Consider the following 19,351-nt stretch of genomic DNA (forward strand, 5'->3'; position numbering starts at 1 on the left):
AGGATGAAAGAAGGACTGCTAACTAGACACTGCAGACCTTGCTGGCATATGTATAGATACAAGCTTTTGCAGATATTGGAGGCGGAAGAAAGATACGGCGAAACGTGTCCTCTGTTAAGACTAGGATGAAAGAAGGACAGTTAACTGTAGACTCCGCTGGCATTTGTACACAAATCTTGCCTGATCATGCCTTTTTGAGTATACTCCAGTATGTTGGTACCGATGGAAAACTCTTCGGACAGTTGTCCTGGAAATATTAAGCACCCTGCTTCAAACGCTTGACTACTTTCATTTTCCAGCAATACTATGATTCTAGCCGATTCTGTATCCCTTCATCCCTAAAACAAATTTGAAATTTAAAAATGGCACAACTTAAGAAATCAAACCACCGGAACGTTAGAAAGAAGGTTGTAACAACAAAGAAGAGACCTTCAAATATTTATTTAAAAAACCTAATTTTAAAAAAATGGGGGATTTTATCTTTGTTTTATTTACCTCTAATCCTTTAAAACAGACAAAATATTGTTGTAAGATAATCAATGGAGGAATGTCTATAAGTTATTTAAAAATATTAAGGGGGGCTTTTTTTTTTTTTTTTCTTTCCAGTGTATTTTTTAATTCTTCGGAATAGATACGGGTTAATTCTGTTCTAAAATTGTAAAATATTGTACTTAGCCATGATTGTGCCCGAATAAGCAAGTAAGTCAAGCACCAAAGCCATAAGTAAAATGGAAGATATATCCGAGAAAGCAGAAAAACTCGTAAGCCCTGGACGTTTCTCAAAACAATTATCCAATTATACGAATAAATAATAAATCAAAATAGGTTTTATTATTTTTTCAAGAATTCGAATATATTTTGAATAGAAGAGCTACAAAAATATTATGAAAATGATAAAACTGATTAAACTCCTTTTCCTACTTGCTACTACAAAAGCTATGAAAGCCTAATTTTAATTAATTTGTAAAAAATACTTGCAGCTTTGTTTACAAAAAACATAATGTTATACATATACTTTTATAAAAACAGTACAATCTATGGTTAAATTATTTGGCCCAGTTATCCAGAATAATCTCTTTGTCACGAAACCCCATCAATCTTTGTAAACACGTTGAGATGTTGATTACCTTGAATAATAATTATCTTTTATTACCATCTCAGTATTTATATTATAACCACCTTCAAAAGTTGAGCGGGAGGGCGCTAAAATTCGCCGGATGAGCAGCGGCTCCCGGCAGACGAGTAACGCGTGGCGAGCAGAAAAGGTGGCTTTTTTCTTGTTGTCTTCGCTCTTGCTTTTTTTCCCCGGGGACCACAATTGGACATCATCTGAACTCGGCGGCCTATTTTCACGGAGGGAGATCTTTCTACACGTCGGAGTGGACAGGAGTTCGACGATTATTTATCTGCCTGGAAACTGTTCAACGAGCTGCAAGGGGTAACCTCGTGTCCGCAGAACATTTTCATTTTTATTTGTCCGTTTGTTAATTGATTTCTCAGTTATTGCCGGCATAACGTTTATTTTTTTGTTTTCTTAATTTTTACAAAAAGGCTTATTCAGCATTGTTTATTTTTTATTATAGAAAGGATCCATACCTATTTGTTTTATTTAATTTAAATTTAAAAAAGGGAATTTTTATATTTTGTTCATTCTTATTTAAAAAAAAAAATATATATATAAAAAAAGGTGTTTATTGTATTTGCTATTGCTGTAGTAAATTTTATTTGACCTGAAACAACTGTCCTGGTACCACGACAATTTTCTCTTTTACAAAAATATTTTTCATTTCCTTTATCATTTCTATTATAATATAAATAAGTTGGGTGATAGAGCAGTTTATTTGAAGGAAAATATTTAAGCTGGTTGAAAAGATATTTTGTCTAAGGAGATAGAAACAGCTGGGGTGTAAACTATTTAATGTTTTAAAAGGAAAAATTAATAATTTTCACTTAGCAAACTAAAGAATACGTAAAACGCTTTTACACCACTGAACTTTGAAATGAGACTAAGAAAAAAAAACGAACACGAAACAATGAAAACACGCGAGAGTATTCTTTGAACCGGTTCGTAACGAAAGTAATTATTCGAACGCATATAATTAATTGGTGTTCATTTTGAATATTTATAACGAAAACACGCTTTTCACATCGTTGAAAACGAACAGCTTGTAAATTTAATTAAAATTAAACTCTTTAACTAATTAGAAAGAAAAAACCTATTATAGAAAAAAAACCGCCAAAACAAGTTAAAATTGAATTTTAAGGCAATTTTATATTCTCTGTGTTACAACAAATTGAATAAGTAGCCAGTAATGAAAAATTCAGACATGAAAAAAGTGGTTATTTTCGTTCCTTTTGAACGTTAAAGATGTATAAAAGGCCGATTATATGTACATGTGCTTAAGGGCATGGGGATTGGTATAAAACGAGTTATGAGTATGTAAAAAGACGACTCGACATGACCAATTACAACATAAAGAAGAAAGTTTTGATTATGTATAGACGCTTTGAAGTTTTCGAGGAAATATGCTCCACTTAGGTTCAGAATATAATTTATAAAATATTATTATTATTTATTTATATACTATAATTTGTATTTTTCCGTTGATACAGAATTTCCATGACTGGCGGATTTCAAATACAATTTATCGAATTAAATCCCGTCATCATGAGGACTCGTTTTCGAGCCGTGATCTTATTCTATGCTCAGTTTTCCTATTTTCGATTATTTTGTCTTCCAGATGTTCATAGTTATAAAAAAATTAAACGATTTTTGTACGTTCACAGATGACCCGATCGAAATTGGAAATGGAACGATTGATTGCCTATGTGTGTTTTGGCCAACCGATAAAACAAATAATACTTCATTCACTATCAGCAAATTAAACAAATCTACTTTCTTCGTAGATTAGTTATTCAGATATCGTGAGATGCGGTCGGGTGTGATGTAGGTTTCAGAAAAACATTTTCTTTATCGTGGCACGATAAAGAAAATGTTTTTCTGAAACCTACATCACACCCGACCGCATCTCACGATATCTGAATAACTATCGATTAACGGTCACTAATCTCTACACATTTCTTCGTAGAAATCAGAGGAAGCAGGCAGTCTTGCCTTTCCCTGCTTTTAACCCTAAAATCACATCTGAATAGACCTACGAAAATACAAAAAATATTGTGCAATTTTCGGTTGGCCAAGAATACAATAATGCAATAAACAAAATAACAAGATTCTTATACGTCCGCTTATGATTCAAACAAAATTATTAATGAAAATTCTCGTTGATTTGCTTTACTTATAACACTGGCCGGCTTTCATTTCATTTGGAGCAAGTTTACTTTTTGATTCACAGAATTCAGTGTAAGCAGTCAGTCTTACACCTCCCTGTTTATATCCCTAACATTTTATTATCTGCAGAAATTAGAGTAATGAGCCTGTCTTTCCTCTTCCTGTTTATTACCGTAAAATAACGTCATCTGAATATGTAAAAATGGAAAAATATTGTATTCTGGTCTGAAGGGGAAGAGCATCAACATTTTGCCATCCTCAGTTTATGAGAGCTATAATACACAAAATAAAAACGAAACTCTTATTAGTTCGCATATGACTCAAGCAAAATTTGAAATTAAAAGTCTCATTTCTAAGCCGGGCTTATATCCCTAACCTGGCTGTAGCCAGTCGGTATACTATTTCATATCACTTATATCAAATTTATCAAGTTTACTTTATGAATTCGCAGAAATATCAGAGTAATCAGTCGTGCATATCCCTTCGTTAACATTATAATCCCGTCGTCTGAATATGGATAAAATATTGTCTTGGTCTCCACGGGAAGAACATCAATATTTTCTAATTTTCAGTTGATCATGATATTAGAAACAAAATGTCAAAACTCTTACAAATTTTCTTATGACTCAAGCAAAATTCAATATGGGAATTCTCGTTGCCTCGCCCAACTTATATCTCTAACCAACCAGACATTGGCTACCAATAAAACAAATACTACTTCAATTCACTTGTAGCAAATATAGCAAATTTACTTTCTTAATTCCCAGAAATCAAAGTTATTAGACAGACTTTTTTCTCCCTTTCATAACCGTAAAATCACGGTCATGTAAAAATGCACCTGGAAAAATGGATAAAATATCCTAGTCTGCATGAAAGAACGCCAACATTTCGTCATTTCCAGTTCATCACGAATGTAATAACCAAAGGACAAAATATTGTTACACGTTCTCTTATTTCTCAGGGAAAATCAAAACTCTATTTGTCTCGCCCTGCTTATATCCCTAACCAGCACTCTTCAACCGATAAAACATATTCTGCTTTATTTCACTAGAAGGAAATTTAACAAGTTGACTGTTTGAATTCGTAGAAATTTCAATAATCATCCAGTCTTGCCTCTCCTCTTTATAATTCTAAAAAACCACCATTTTTCTATGATCTATTACTATAATTTTAATATTGCAAAACATTGTACTGGTGCAGGAAAAAAACTATCGATTTGATTCTTCTCGTTTTCATATTTTTGCTAATTTTCTCATTACAGATACGCAGTGCTAAAAAAATAAATAAATAAATACAGACAAAAGTCTTATACGTTCCCATATGTCTCGACCATAATTGGGAATGGAAAGATTGATTCACTCCATATACATGATATTATTATTGTAAAGTGAAGACCATTAACTTGATGGTTATAAAATGCCTCCGGTTTTTCTATTTTTGCTGATGAACTTTAGCATTTCGCTTCCTTCAGTTGATCAGGATGTAAATAAAATGAGAATAAACTGTTATAAATCGTTTGTACACGGCATAAACAAAATGTGTATGGGAAAGATTTTTGCCTCGCTCTGCTTATAGCCCTATCCGGGCTATGGCCCATCGGCGTTAAAAATAGCACTGTTCTTAAATATTCATAACAATAATTTTATCCCTAGTATTCAGTTCATTTTAATTCTTGAATAAGTTTTTAAATTATTTTATGTCTTTTAAATGTTTATTCTTGGTATAAAATTAAAAAAAAAATATTTCTAATTTATAAAAAGTCATAAGATATGAACTGAAATTATTCGCGATGTATCATGAGGCGATAAGGGCATGAGACGTTGGCAACCCGTCAGGTGGGCTATATCAGAGTTGATGGATAACGAGGGGGACCGAGGACACACCCTTGCCCCTGACAAAAAGACAAGACGACGAATGTCTCTAATATCCAAAGGAACTCCCATGAGGTGGATTTATGATGCCCTCTGACTTATTTTCAATTGGAAAGGCCAAGAGTAATGAAGTCGCCGTTTTGGTTACACTTGAGACGGGGAGGAAACGAGAAGCGCATGTTCTGACATGTTTATTTAACATTGATGTTGTAAAATAATGCTTTTTTTATTTAAAAATTCATTCTTGTCATTTTTCTAAATCATCTTAAACTTGATGGCTTGCAAGTATAATTTTTATATCCATTTACGTTTTCGTGGTCAATTGACCAAGTTACTTCTTTCAATCAATTAATTAATCTTTCTATGTAAGGTCTTGGATGAGATAAAAAAAAGTCAGTGTCACGGGAATCGAACCCACGACCTTGGCTAAATACGCCGCTACTCTACCACTCGACCTATCGTGACTTTGATCCTCTCGGACACCAACTCTCCATCTCAAAAAAATTCTGAAAATGGCAAAAAGAGGGAAAATTCGAAAGGTAGGTTGAGATGGGGAGTTGGTGTCCGAGTGGATCGAAGTCACGATAGCTCAAGTGTCAGAGTAGCGGCGTATTTAGCCGAAGGTCGTGGGTTCAAATCCCTCTCGTGACACTGACTTTTTTATCTCAACCAAGACCTTACATAGAAAGAATAATTTATAAATTTTATGTTATTATCTCTTGATTAGTTTATTCACAAAACTAAATTTCCAATATAAAGGAGTCTTTATTCAAGTCCAACGTCTCTGGGCTTTACTGCCGATGGCGTTTATTCCAGAGTAAATTATTATTTCTTCGTAAACACTTCTTAATATTTTTATAGCTTTAAATATGTTAACCAATCCTTACTTTCTTTCTTAATTTATAAACTATTTTTATAACGATTTTTTTACAGGCAACTGCATGTGACATATTTAATTCTAGTGTTAGTAAATTACTCAACGTATGCATCGTTAGTTTTTCTTAAATAAACTCCACTCATTGGAAATTTATATTAGCGGAAGGGCCAGGAGGTCCGTCATCCTGACTCTGCTTTCCCTCGTGTAAAAATAGCTTTCTATTTAAAATTAAACATTCATTCAGTGTTATCGTAGGTCTTGAACGCCAGATTTCTTTCAGATAAACTTAATGGCTCTTTAAGGAGATTTGGAATTTTTACGTCTATTTACTGCTTTCAAGATAACCAGTCGAGAGAAGAAGAACGGAATTGTACCAAAAACGGCGGAGTAGAAAGCCATTTTTATTAGAATACTCAAAAAGTTAGACGAAATTTGAAAAACATTGTATTAAAGCCTGTCAAATAAGAATTTTTATAGCAATCAAAATTTAAAAATTTCATAGAATAATAGAATAATTCACACAGAATAAAAATGACGCATTTATTATACTAGTTAACGTAATTTGTTCGACGGATCTGATGGTGTAAATTATTTCACCACAGACCGAGTCCAAACACACTTAACAACTCACGCAAATAAATACATTCACCCAATCGGGCTGAACTGCATAGTTTGTTATAATACCTCAGTGACTACCCCTTATTACATTGCAAATATATAAAACTAAATATGTGACTGTTTGTACTCGATATTCCTCCGCAATGTCAACGAAACATGCCTCAACGTTCACACTAATAAATGCATTCACAGAAGGGATTTTGATATTACGCCATGTCTCTCACATGCTTATGGTACTTCAAACATAAAGATATTTACCAAGACTACTTCAACTGCCAGGTACTTTCTATTCCGCCACAGACACATCCACACACACACTTAACCATCACCACTTAAAGCCTGTCAAATACAAATTTTTATAGCAATCAAAATGTAGTAAAAGTAAATAGATTCACATATGAAGAGTTTGATATTACATTAGCTATACCACTATTTTACATAGCAAATAGATAAGAAAATAAATAATCTAGACTACAATTAATTAAGGTTTTTAGTTGAGATAAAAAAGTCAATGGCACGAGCGGGATTCGAACCCACGATCTTCGGCTAAATACGCCTCTGCTCTATCACTTGAGCTATCGTGACCTCGATCCACTCGGACACCAACTTCCCATCTCAACCCCACCTTTTGAATTTTTCCAATTTTTCCCTCCTTTTTGCCATTTTTCAAATGTCGTGTATCGAAGATCGTGTGTTCGAATCCCACTCGTGCCATTGACATTTTTATTTCAATTAAAAACCTTAATTAATTTTAATATATTAATTGGTCAAGCGGACCACGAAATTAGTGAATTTAAATCTAGACTACTTAGACTGTGACTTGATAGACAATAGATCAAAGTAAGAATATTATTTCGACTAACGTATAAAAGTATTTCATACATTTACATTTATCTTCTTCAAGTATCCAACCAACTTCTTATTGTTATCACTGTATCCTATGTGTTTGCCCGGGGTGGCCTATCCGCAGTCGAGTTAATGTGATAATTTATTTTTGTCCGACGGTTTTATTTCATTTTATCTGTCAGTCGAGCTGTTAGGCCATTCTTTTCAGCAAGGGTTTTTAAGATATTTTTTCACATCCACTGGATTCTTCCTACTCGTTTGGCTGCTTTTTCATTCCTATATTAGTTATTTTCCTAGCTATTTTATTTTGTTGTTTCGTGAAATTTCTTCACAGTAACTATTATGTTTATAAATGTTTAACGGTAAAGTTAACAAATCTTAGAATTTTCTCATTTAAGTTGTTTGTTTTTATTACTTAAAGGAAAATAATTATCCGTTTTATTGGAAATTGAGTCTGGGATTTAATAATTGCGTTTTGAAAGCAAGTCCTACGTGCGAAATAGTCGCTGTACCGTTTAAATTAGCGTAAATCCCACCGTCGCCGTAAATTTCAATTAGGACCAACCAAGCACCAAATTAATTTTGATTTACAAGAACATCCCAAGGAACTCTGACATCACATTATCGGTAGCATAGCAGTTGCGGTCCCCATAAATTCTCAGTAACGGCAGCCCCCATAATCTACAATTTAACGTTCCAAATAGGTCGCTTAGCTTACATTATTAAATTAACTCGGACCCCAAAACGTGGGACAGATCCTTTGATAGCTGGGCTCAATCAAGGGATACGGGCATAAAAGTAAACGGTCAAGCCCACCTAAGTAAATTACGTTAAGGACATGAAAGGAAGCGCCGTGACGAATCCTCCTCAGAAGCAAATTTATTTAAGACCTGATTTGCTTCTGGATGGCAGTCGATTCGAACAGATATAAATTGCCATTTCTGTTGAAAACCGTTTTAATCTTAGAATTCACCATATATAACTCAAGTTGAGAAGAACTTCCATATGGATTCCGACTTGATTTACGACCCTCGAGACTCGTTGAAATTGAATACTGGAAAAAAGTTTCTGTTTCATTTACATAGCACATCGCATGATTGAACGTCGAAGCAGACAATTTTTCACGTTTTCCCTTAGCGTTAGATCCAATTTTTTATTCCTCCAGCTGATTGAAGAGTTTCGCCGATACTCTGACTTAAATCGAGTAGACTTCATCTAAACCTTGTTTTCGCAAACGAAAAATCGGAAGCTGTTATGTTTGTTCTTCCAGAAAGGACCAAACTTCCCTCCGATAAGGGAATATTCCGAACGGCTTCCAACTTGGTAAATATGTAAGAAAATCCTTTGTTCAAACCGAGAGGGTAATTTATTTATGCAGGCCTGTTAATGAGGAAAGAGAGAAGAAGGAAAAGTTTCGGCCCTTTCTAACTTCGTTTGAGCCCTGCCTCTTCAGACCGGCGATAACTAGATTAGCTCGGGGTTCTCTCTCCTTTCAGCTGACGGGAATAATTGATATGACCTGACCCGTTTAGCTGAAAACCAAAAGTATTGTTCCTAATTTAGTTGGGCGCGATTCCTTTCAATTAGAGTTTTGATTGTATATTTCATTGTAACGATATCTTCATTTTTATTTCAAATAAAGTATAATTACTATGGATAACGAGGTTCTTAGCCTATTGAGTGCAGATTCAGGAAAACATTAATAATACACTGATCATTTAATTTTGCGAAATAAAATCAAAATTAAGCCACCTATATCATAAAAATTTGAAAAACAGGCACAAAGCTGGCATAACTTACTGCCAAATACAAAAGTTTATGAACAGAGGATTATCGTACATAGATAAACCTAAATATCTTAAACTAAATTGGTACATCTTCATGTTGGAGCATTACCAGATCCTAACATTTTATTTATCACGCATTTTTTATTATTGCTATCTTTGATGGTCAAACCTTCCATACTTGATTAAAATACACATTCACACTATTAAACCATTAAATCTATTTTTGATGGGACTTGAGCGATCATGATGTACTGCTGAGACCCAATCACTACAACTACACTGAAATTATGTAGGCGTTTTTCACTTGCATCCTCTTTTCATCCACGCCTATAAATACATGCATACAAAGTAAAAATCTTAAGATCACCTAAATGGCTCAACATGTCTACATTTCACTTAGACCGTGTCCATACACACTTAACCATTCACGCAGATAAATACATTCGAATAGAGTAAAAATGATGCATTCGTTATACTAGTTAACGAAGTGGTTCCATTCATCTGAGGATGAAAGACGTTCGACCACATACCAGGTCCGTACACCCTTAACAATTTACGCAGATAAATATATATTTCCATTTAATAAAGGGTAGACACTGAGTTATTATCACAAACTTTGGAGACTGCCTCCTCATTGGGGAATGTATTTATTTGGTCATAACCTGCGAGGATCAGGTTAGTGCAGACTGGCTAAGGGAGACCGTCCCAACGCTAAAGCCATGGAAGAACGTAGTCCTCGAGACTTTGGCAGGAGACGATATACCGAAGCCTGTACCACCTACATGCCGGATCCCAAAACCGGAAGACAGCAGGGAAAATTTTTAGCTAGGCTAAAATCCTCAAACCGGAAGTTAAACACACAGCTATGGACTGCCTGGGGAGAAATCCAACATGAAAAGGGAACCTTGTGGGCCTTCTCCATAGATAACGCTCCTTTCAGAAGCTCCAGAAAGTGGACATGCACCCCCCACCACCATTAAAATGGATAGGATTCAATTCCGTCGAAGTGGTAAGTGCGAAGAAGACGAAAGGCTCAACTCGCGTTTCCAACTACGGACGACGAAGCAGACGCAGAAAAGGAGGCTGGGGATTACACAAGCCCCCTCAAAAGATTACAAGGCTAACAGCAGACTAACGGCACTAATGATTTGACCCTGACATGGGTCACACACAATAGAGGAAACGAAAAGGTTGACATGTTGGCCAAAAATGGAGCCGACATGGACTCTCTTGGCCCAGAATCTTACTGAGTGCTAGCAGCATACCACAAAAGAGGATACATCTTAAAATTGATCCTTAATGAGTCCAAAACCTGGTGGACAATACCAAAATGGAATTACTGGAAGGCAACTGCAACGGAACCAGGATGGTTGGAATCCTGACAGGCCACTGCCACTTAAGAAAGCACATGCACCGGATAGGAGTACAGATGGAAGAAACTGTGCAGATACTGCCAGAAGAGGAGGAGATCGCACAACACATTGTATGTTTCCGTGAAGGTCTATGTAGGTACATGTTCATGCAACAAGGACAAAAAAAACCACAAGCAAGATCCTATACAAAGGAGCCGCTGGCAAAGCTGTGGAGGATGGTTAAAAAGTGAGTGAAGCTGGCCAGTGAGTTATAAAAAACAGGGGACCACAATTGATCTATTCAGGTCGAGGTGCAAAAGGCCTTGTGGCTGCCGCTTTTATCCATATTCCTAGCAATGTAAAATCTACGTTCTATCGTAAAAATGTGATTTTCCTGGTTACTATATTTCAAAAAAATACTCATTAAGATTTTTAAATCTCTAGGGAAAACAATGATAATAATACAAAATAAACAAAACTTTGTCGGTACACAATGGAACATAAGAGAAAATAACATTTAAAAAAATAAATAAGTCCATCATGTTCAACAATGCAAACAAAAAGAATTTTCAATATTTGATTTAACTCGATACTCAGAGAAATATCGTGAACTATGTGGTAGTGTGGAAAAGGTCCGTTGGGTGAATTTAATTTATTAGTGTGAATTGTCCCAAATTACCACGAGCAATATCAAGAACTCTACGATAGAGTGACATGACTTTTTTATTTTGTCTTGTTTCTGTCCCTACTTTCAACGTAACAAAAACAAGTTCAAAAAATTAAATTTAGAATGCAAACCAACGAAGGTGGCATTTAATTTTTTTTTAATACTTATTTTATGTTATGTTCAATTTTGTACAAAGGACTGTTTTGTTTACTTTATATTACGTTCATCATCTTTTAACTCACATATTAAATCCTGATCTCTATTTTTTAACCGATTGTAAACTAAAATTAAATTTAAATTCAATTAAACGTTAATCAATTTTAAACTGCTATAATTGATCTTCAAGAAATTAGGTACTTTTCTTTAAGGCTCATTAGAATGGGCAACTTCACGAAAAGCGCCATTTTTGTCAGTTTTCATAAATCAAGAAAATCTTACCTCCAGTTTAGGCAAAAACTTCTAAAACTCTAAATCAAAGATCTTCTAACTCATCTTGAATTTTGTTCATTTCAAGTTACAATAAAGAAAACGAGACTCATGGACATTTTATTCTCTTTCCATTTACGTAATTAATTTACAATAAGGATTAACATGTTATGAGAAACGGGGGGGACTTTATGGAATTAAGTTGTGAAAAGTTGAAGTAATCCCAAAAGTGAAATATTTCGAATGCAATTAAGTATCAGACTTTGGACAGTAGGGACATTTTACACACCCTGTATACTCATGTAAACCCTTATGACATAGTGACATGTTTCCTCACTTTTTTTTTATATGTTAACACTAAAATTATTCACAACGTGTAATAATAACACATTTATCCAATTTTATATTTTCTTTCCTTTTCCTTCGACATATCTCATAAATACTAAAATTGGATGGAGTGAGGTGACTTGCTGACAACAGCTTTTTTCAGTTCGTCGCTTTTTTATTTTCTTATTTTTGCCCAATATTTTTAATAACTTTACTTATTTTAGGATTAACTTGTTTAAACTTAATATAATTTCCGCCAAATTTAACAACTAATGAAGTCTTAATAGAATTTTAATGGGTGGTCAATATATTTTTAAAATTAAAGGTATCGTCCGCACATTTTTTTAAATATTTTTCCCCAAGCATAATTTTTCAGTATCTAATAAAAAGACGTAAGATATTCATATAAAGATATCAGATTTCATACATATATGGATAAATCTAAGGCGACGAGCAGACCTGGCCATCTTAGAACTGCCTTGTCATGAAAACAACTCGTCCTGTAACTTATCTTCTTCCATGAAAGCTTTTTGCCAGAAACTTTCGACTTTGAAGAATTGAAAAAGTTAGTTCTTTTGTAAAACTATTATGCCTCTGCCTTCCGCATGTTGTATCCATTTTGTACTTGATCCGTGTTAAATTAATTTTATGAAATTTTTATGATATTAGCTAATAGAAAAGAGACGTTTTCTGATATTCACTTAACTATGACTAAGTGTTTTATATATATATATATATTCGTTTTTTGCCAAGTCTGATGCATATTAAATGGGATTGAAGTTGCCGACGAGCTTAACAGTGATCCAAATCTTTCCAAAAAATTCAATTTTGTAAAATTTTAAAGGCCATATTTTGATTGGATCGTTCTTCTTATTTCTAAAGAAATTTAAACAATAAAAACATTGCTAAAATCGTCAATCATTAACACTCTTTTGTAGATTTGTAAAAAATAGTCAAATAAATACAGCCAAGTTTAGAAAACTTAGGTTTTAGATGATTACAAAACTTTACAGTCCATCATGAAAATTTTACAGGCAAATAAATATTGTAAGAACCTCTCTTCGGATATTCAAATAAGTTGAAAACACGATTTCTCTCGCTCAAGAAGTCAATAGGGAAAGTTTCTTTATATAGGTTCAGGTCTTCTGTCTTATTGTCCCTTTATGTAAAAAAAACTACTCCTTTACCATAAAAGCTTTTTGTCAAAAACTTTTGACTTTGAAGAATTAAAGGGCCTCAAAGTTGTTTCTTTCCGATTGGGTTCAGCGCGCGCGGAAAAAAAGGCGGGACGATATTTTGATAAAGTACGAGTTTCCAAGGGGAACTATTGATAGGAACTGGCTCAGTTTGACACTTGTAGATAAAAAGAAAAGTTTCGGCCGTTCGGGAAAACGAGCATCTTTAAGTCCAATCGCTATAAAAAAAAATCTTGTACAACAACACTGATATTACTGACTAATGATTAAGCTCCTACAGAATAATTTTTTTGAGTAATAGTCCTTATACACAGACCAATATAAAACAGCTGTTAAAAATAAATTAGAATACAGGGTGTGTTTTATAGATTGCCAGACTGAATTTCTCTTGAACCGATGACTCTATAAAAAAAAATAAACAATACGTCTTTAGTATTTGCTAGTCTAGTTTCAAATTTGTACCTTTTTTGGAGAAAAATTGTACAGTGTACATCAGGCCCAGTTAAACCTCAAAATTTCAAATATGACTATACATTTGGATAGATCATCCTTTAAGTTTTCAAACTGAAAACAATGGTGCAATAGGATTTTGAAATTAGTCAAAAAAATAAGAAAGTTATGGCAAAACGTTTGAAAAAAAAACAGTCATTTCGTTTGCTAGTTATTAATCACATTTTTTGTCCGAACTGCCTGCCTTGCGTAAAGATGCAAAGATTTCTCTTTTTAACCACCCTTCACCTTAGAGGCAGAGGACATGAATTGACAAGTATTTCATCTTCAACTGAGTTTGCTGGGTTATGATAGGAGTAGGTCAAGGCGAGTTAAATCTGGTGACCGAAGAGATCAAAAAGATCGGGCCATGAGGTCCTATCCCGGAAGGGACGATTCAAATAACGTCTCACCTGCAAAGAATTGTGTGCGGGGCATCTATCAAGCTGGAGAACCATTATTTCAACATCATCTAATAATGTTGGTAAAACCTCCCTATAAAATTGAGGAACAGAGCACCATTTAAACTATTTTCGTAAAAAATAAGAACCAATTAATTTATTTCAGAGAAGTCCACACCCAACATGTGATACTGTGAACCACCTGATGATGACAAGAGTACGATATTCTCGGATTTTCCTCTGCCCACGTTATCAAATTCCAACGGTTTAGCAAGCTATTAGAGGTGAACTTGAATTAATCAGTCTACAGGATGTATGGAAGAACGTTTTCTCAAGCCTCCCAAATCGACATTTGTACGTCATAATCAGAGTGTTAATTATAGGATTAATAGTAGTTATTAATAAGTGTCCCTGGACAAGGTGAGAGCGATACGGCTTAAGGCCGGACCCAACATGACCGCGCCGAGCCCGCACCGTGTGACGGCCGTCTGTCTGGCATCGCACTGAGACCGATTATGACAATGGAAGTGTCTAGTCCCCACATCTCCGCACCGAGCCCGCACCGTGACCGACTAGTTTGGTTAAGATTTTGACAGACACGAATTGTATGAGGGGCGTGTAGAAATTATTTTTTAATATTTCGTTTATCTATTTATTCTCGATTGTCTTTTTATAATCTTAGTACAATTTTATTTCGTAAAATGAACGCAAAAAAAACTAATTGAGGAGGTCAGAAAAGAAAGTTTCCTGTGTTGTATGACGTCCAATGAAAAACACAGACATAATAAAGACAGAATATAAAGACAGAATAATTTAATTAACATCACATTAATTCAACACATCTTTTTTTCTTGCATTGTGAACTCACATTTATTCTCCTTCTGCGATGATTTCTTCGCCAATTAACAACTATTGTATAGCAAGTGCTATCATCCCTAATTCACTATTTTTAAAACATTTTTCCCAACGAAAAGATGTAAGCTTCTAACGGTGTAGCTTTGAAGCTACTAAACTACCGAGATTTGTCCAACACGGTACAGACAAGTGGGGCTCCTCCGTCACCGTCACCGCAAGTCGGCCGACTGTGGGACGTCACGCGTCGCGGGCCCGGTGCGGTTATGTGGGGTCCAGCCTTTAAAGTAGTAAGTCCAGAGTATAATATCTCTAAATTTATCTTTTGAAAATTCTAAATTAATTTTTTCTAAAACCTAAAACCCTTCCAATATTTCGGAGAGAAGAATTCGGATTTTCGCTAACATACAGAAAAATATGCAGCTCCTCGTCGGAATCACGCTGGCTTCTTGGTAATGGAACAGCAATTGACCCGTATCTTCTCATAATGCGAGCAACACGAAAAAACGTTTTGTGGTTTATTCTGGTGCGATCAGGAATATGTAGGAGTACAACTAGACAGCACGACGCGCAATATTACCACTATAAATAAACCAGTAGTACTTATGATGTTGTTGATCGGAAAAAGGTACTATTCCGTCCATTTGGAATACTGTTGTAAAATTTATTTATTCCAGGAATTACGATTTGCTCTCATAATGCGAGTTTAACAAAGGACGACAGAATGTAAACTAGGAAACAAACGAACAACCAACCAGGCAATTAATATTTACTTTAGTGAAAAAGCAAATTACTGGAATTAACAAAAACAAACGATATACGTTTTTTAAAACCTTTTGCCCTAACTTTTGTAATTTAATTGACCAATTTAAAATTCGATTGCACCATTGTTTTCAGCGTAAAACATCCTTTAAAATAATTTCACTAATTTCGTGGTCCTTTGGTGTCAGGTGTAGATGTACTAAGTTGATGATCCAAGTTCTAAAACTGACAGGTCAATTTCTTAGCTGATTATCAAGATTCTCTAATTTTCAAGTTTACCGCTTTAAGTTGACATTAAAGCTTAAAACGAAAAGGCTTGTTATAGAAAATTGACCCACCAGAAACAATAATTGCAAATTAATTAAGGTTTTTAGTTGAGATGAAAAAAAGTTAATGGCACGAGAGGGATTCGAACCCACGATCATACGCCGCTGCTCTACCACCTGAGCTATCGTGACCTCGATCCACTCGGACATCAACTCCCCATCTCAACCCCACCTTATGAGTTTTCCCTCCTTTTGCCAGGAGATTGTTGAGGAGTTACCCTGTAAAATTTTTCCCAAAAACAACGTATAAATTTGAAACTAGACTAAAAAAATACTAAACACGTATTTCTTGTTTTTTGATAGTCATTGATTTGAGAGAAATTCAGCCGGGCCATCTAAAAAGGACATCCTGTATTGTCGTTTTTATTAGGTTTATAATCAAAATGGGATATTCTTGAAAAGTGAGCAAAGTCGCAATAGCGAGCCGATATCTAATGAGAAAATGACCCTAATCATATTCCCATGTGAAAGTTGCAAATCCTACTGTGCAGATCTGATAAATCACAAATCACAATCTTTTATTCAAAACGAGTTGGAACTTCAATTACGGAATGTAAAAAAGTCAAATAAAGACTGATATGTCACAAGGTATTTATTACTTCCACAATTATTATGGGAGAAAAATTTTAGAAATCTTTATTTTTGAAATAACTCCCAAGAAAATATTGCATTAAGTCATTGAGCGGTTGGTTCGTATTCGAAGATGAAAAGGTGGCTGTTTTTCCTCCTCATTGCATAACCTACAAATGAGGTCGTCGTTAAATATATCCCAGTTATTTAGATGTTTTCTCAGATGCGGACGGGTAAATAATCGTGTCATTCTGTGTGTATACCACTTTATCCTGTATCCATCATCGGGTTGTGTTTCCTCTGGTTTTGAAGATTTTAGCTGAATTCCCTGACTAATTTTGCTGTGATGTTTTACATGCTATTTTCTGAAAGATTTTCTAAGGCATAAATATTGATGGCATGTGTTTAAGCTTGACAGAGCAAGGTGTATTTCTTTAATGAGTTTGATTGCTCATGTTTTGTGCTTGTATAGAAAACACCCGATCCTGTTTTTCATATGTTTTGGTACTATCTGTATAACATATATAATCTAATCTCCTTCTGATTTCTTGTTTTCCTTTGTAGTCTGTTGAGACTTTAAGGGATGTTGTAAAGAGTGTTTCCGGAATCAAGTAGCCAGTCCTTCATTTCGAAGAATAGATGGCTGATTTTATTAGTTATTGCTGTGTCCGAAGTGTTTAATTGCCATCTAGTTTGACTGTGTCTGGAGATTTTTCCTCGCTTCTCTTTTAATAAATATTCCTAATGAAAGTAGGTGTGGCATGGGATTCGAACCCACGACCTTCGGCTCAATACGCCGCTGCTCTCCCCATCTCAACCTACGACCTTTCGCAGCTGAAAGTCGTGAGTTCGAATCACGCTCGTGACATTAGCTTTTTCGTTTCAACCAAGACCTTAAGTAAAAGAATAATTGAAGTATTTATTAGAGTGAATGATATAAGAGTAGAATATTGATAGAAAAATACCGAGTATTCAACTATCCTCCTTGACGAAAATGTTATGCAAATAGATAAGAATGGAATAGAATGGGCCTAAGTAAAAAAAACCCACATGAGTAAGGCGCGAAATAAGTTATTGACAGGGGCCTAACTTATATTATAGGGCAGATAAGACCCAGGTCTGACCCCAGAGACGAAAAAGCTAATGTAACGAGCGGGATTCGAACTCACGACTTTCGCCTACCGTAGGTTGAGTTGGTTTCCGTGTGGATCGAAGTCACGATAGCTCAGATGGTTAGAGCATCGGCGTCTTGAGCCAAAGGTCGTGGGTTCGAATTCCGCTCGTGACATTAACTTTTTCATCTCAACCAAGACCTTATATATAACGAGTAATTAATTGAAATAATTAAAATGGTCAATTGGACCACTAAACATAAATGGATTGTTTATAAATGTTGATGGTTTAAAACTCACCTTGTTATCGTGCAGAAACACGAGATAACCTGAAAAAATATAATAATTATATTTAATAAACAATATATTCAAATTATGAAATTATTTTAAGATTAAACGGTCGCAGAAAAAAATATACCTCAACGAAATGTGCCTACTGGAGGAAGTGTCTGGGAACTGAAACGTAGCTGGGACTAATTATAACTTTCATTGAGTAATGAATAGCTATTATTGCCAAGGCTGAGCTTGGGGCCTTGTTTGAATACAGAACACTAACAGGAACGTTAAATACGAGTCAAGTATATAAAGTTTAATATTTAAAAAAATTAACATAAAGAACCTCATGATTACTTAACGTCAGATACTGTTACAAAAAACAAGGTATCGCTTTGTGCAAACATTGCATCAATTCACCTCTTCGTGCACAGAGAGTAACGTAAATAGCCCCTAATGGACGATATATTGATATTTGAATTAACGGAGACCTTTGTTGGTAAAATCGATCTGCGGGTTTCGCAATCAGGGAGTTGGAAGTGCTGACCATTAGTCAATAGAGGGTCCAGGAGAGGTTTGCGAGAGTCTCTATCCTTTAATTCTACCGACTTGGCCACTGATTAATTGTTAAAGGATAGTTGAACCATTTGTCACCTCGTTTATACGACAGGATCCGTGATTAAGAGAAATCGGAAAGGATTACGTTAAAATTACATTCTGTCACATCAAATAAGGTGAATTATCAGTTTATATATTACATAAAATTTGATTTATTAATATTTTTTAAAATCGGTACTGTTCGTCAGTCGATTTTGAAATATTTTTGACGGATTACAAAGTATCCTGCAGGAATATTCCATCTTTAAGTGCTAAGTTTGTTGTAAACTCATTAACACTCGTCGTTTTGAAATGGATGGACTTTTAAACGACTGAAAATAATGTTACTAAGTTAATAATGTTGCTTTTGCTCAGAATAACTCAATGGATTTTCTTGTAAAATAAAGGATTTTAAAGATAAATTCAAGTTTAAATTGGGTATTTTAAAATAAATCAAATCAATTTATAACTTTTAAAAACTAAAATTATTTTTAGCAAGAGTTGAATTTCACAAACGAAAATAATTGGAAAAGAAGAAACTATAAAAACTAGTTTGGTTCTTTCCAAAAATCCTCGCTTTTACCGGTCGGTTTGGAATAAATTTAAAAAATCGTAGCATCTCCCTGCTTATATCCTCGACCCCTGGAAATAGTGAAAATATATTAGGCAAAGGATCGAAATTAAACTTCATTCACAGAATTATATGGCTATTT

At 34.6% G+C, this 19,351-nt stretch overlaps 1 protein-coding gene and 1 non-coding gene across 3 annotated transcripts in view; one reads left to right on the forward strand and one right to left on the reverse strand.

Moving 5' to 3' along the window:
* LOC106668656 overlaps positions 1 to 18,097 on the reverse strand; it is a 191,453-nt gene extending 173,356 nt beyond the window's left edge. For both annotated transcript variants that reach the window (XM_024229914.1, XM_024229912.1), the window contains exon 1: positions 18,069 to 18,097. The gene's annotated coding sequence lies outside the window, so the exon portion shown is untranslated. The remainder of the gene's footprint in view (positions 1 to 18,068) is intronic.
* On the forward strand, positions 17,871 to 17,944 carry Trnak-cuu. Its single transcript has one exon. It is a non-coding gene; the product is annotated as a tRNA-Lys (tRNA).
* Positions 18,098 to 19,351: the final 1,254 nt, after the last annotated feature.

Source organism: Cimex lectularius, unplaced genomic scaffold (assembly GCF_000648675.2).
Source record: "Cimex lectularius strain Harlan isolate CLEC.00 unplaced genomic scaffold, Clec_2.1 scaffold250, whole genome shotgun sequence".
Classification (NCBI taxonomy): domain Eukaryota; kingdom Metazoa; phylum Arthropoda; class Insecta; order Hemiptera; family Cimicidae; genus Cimex; species Cimex lectularius.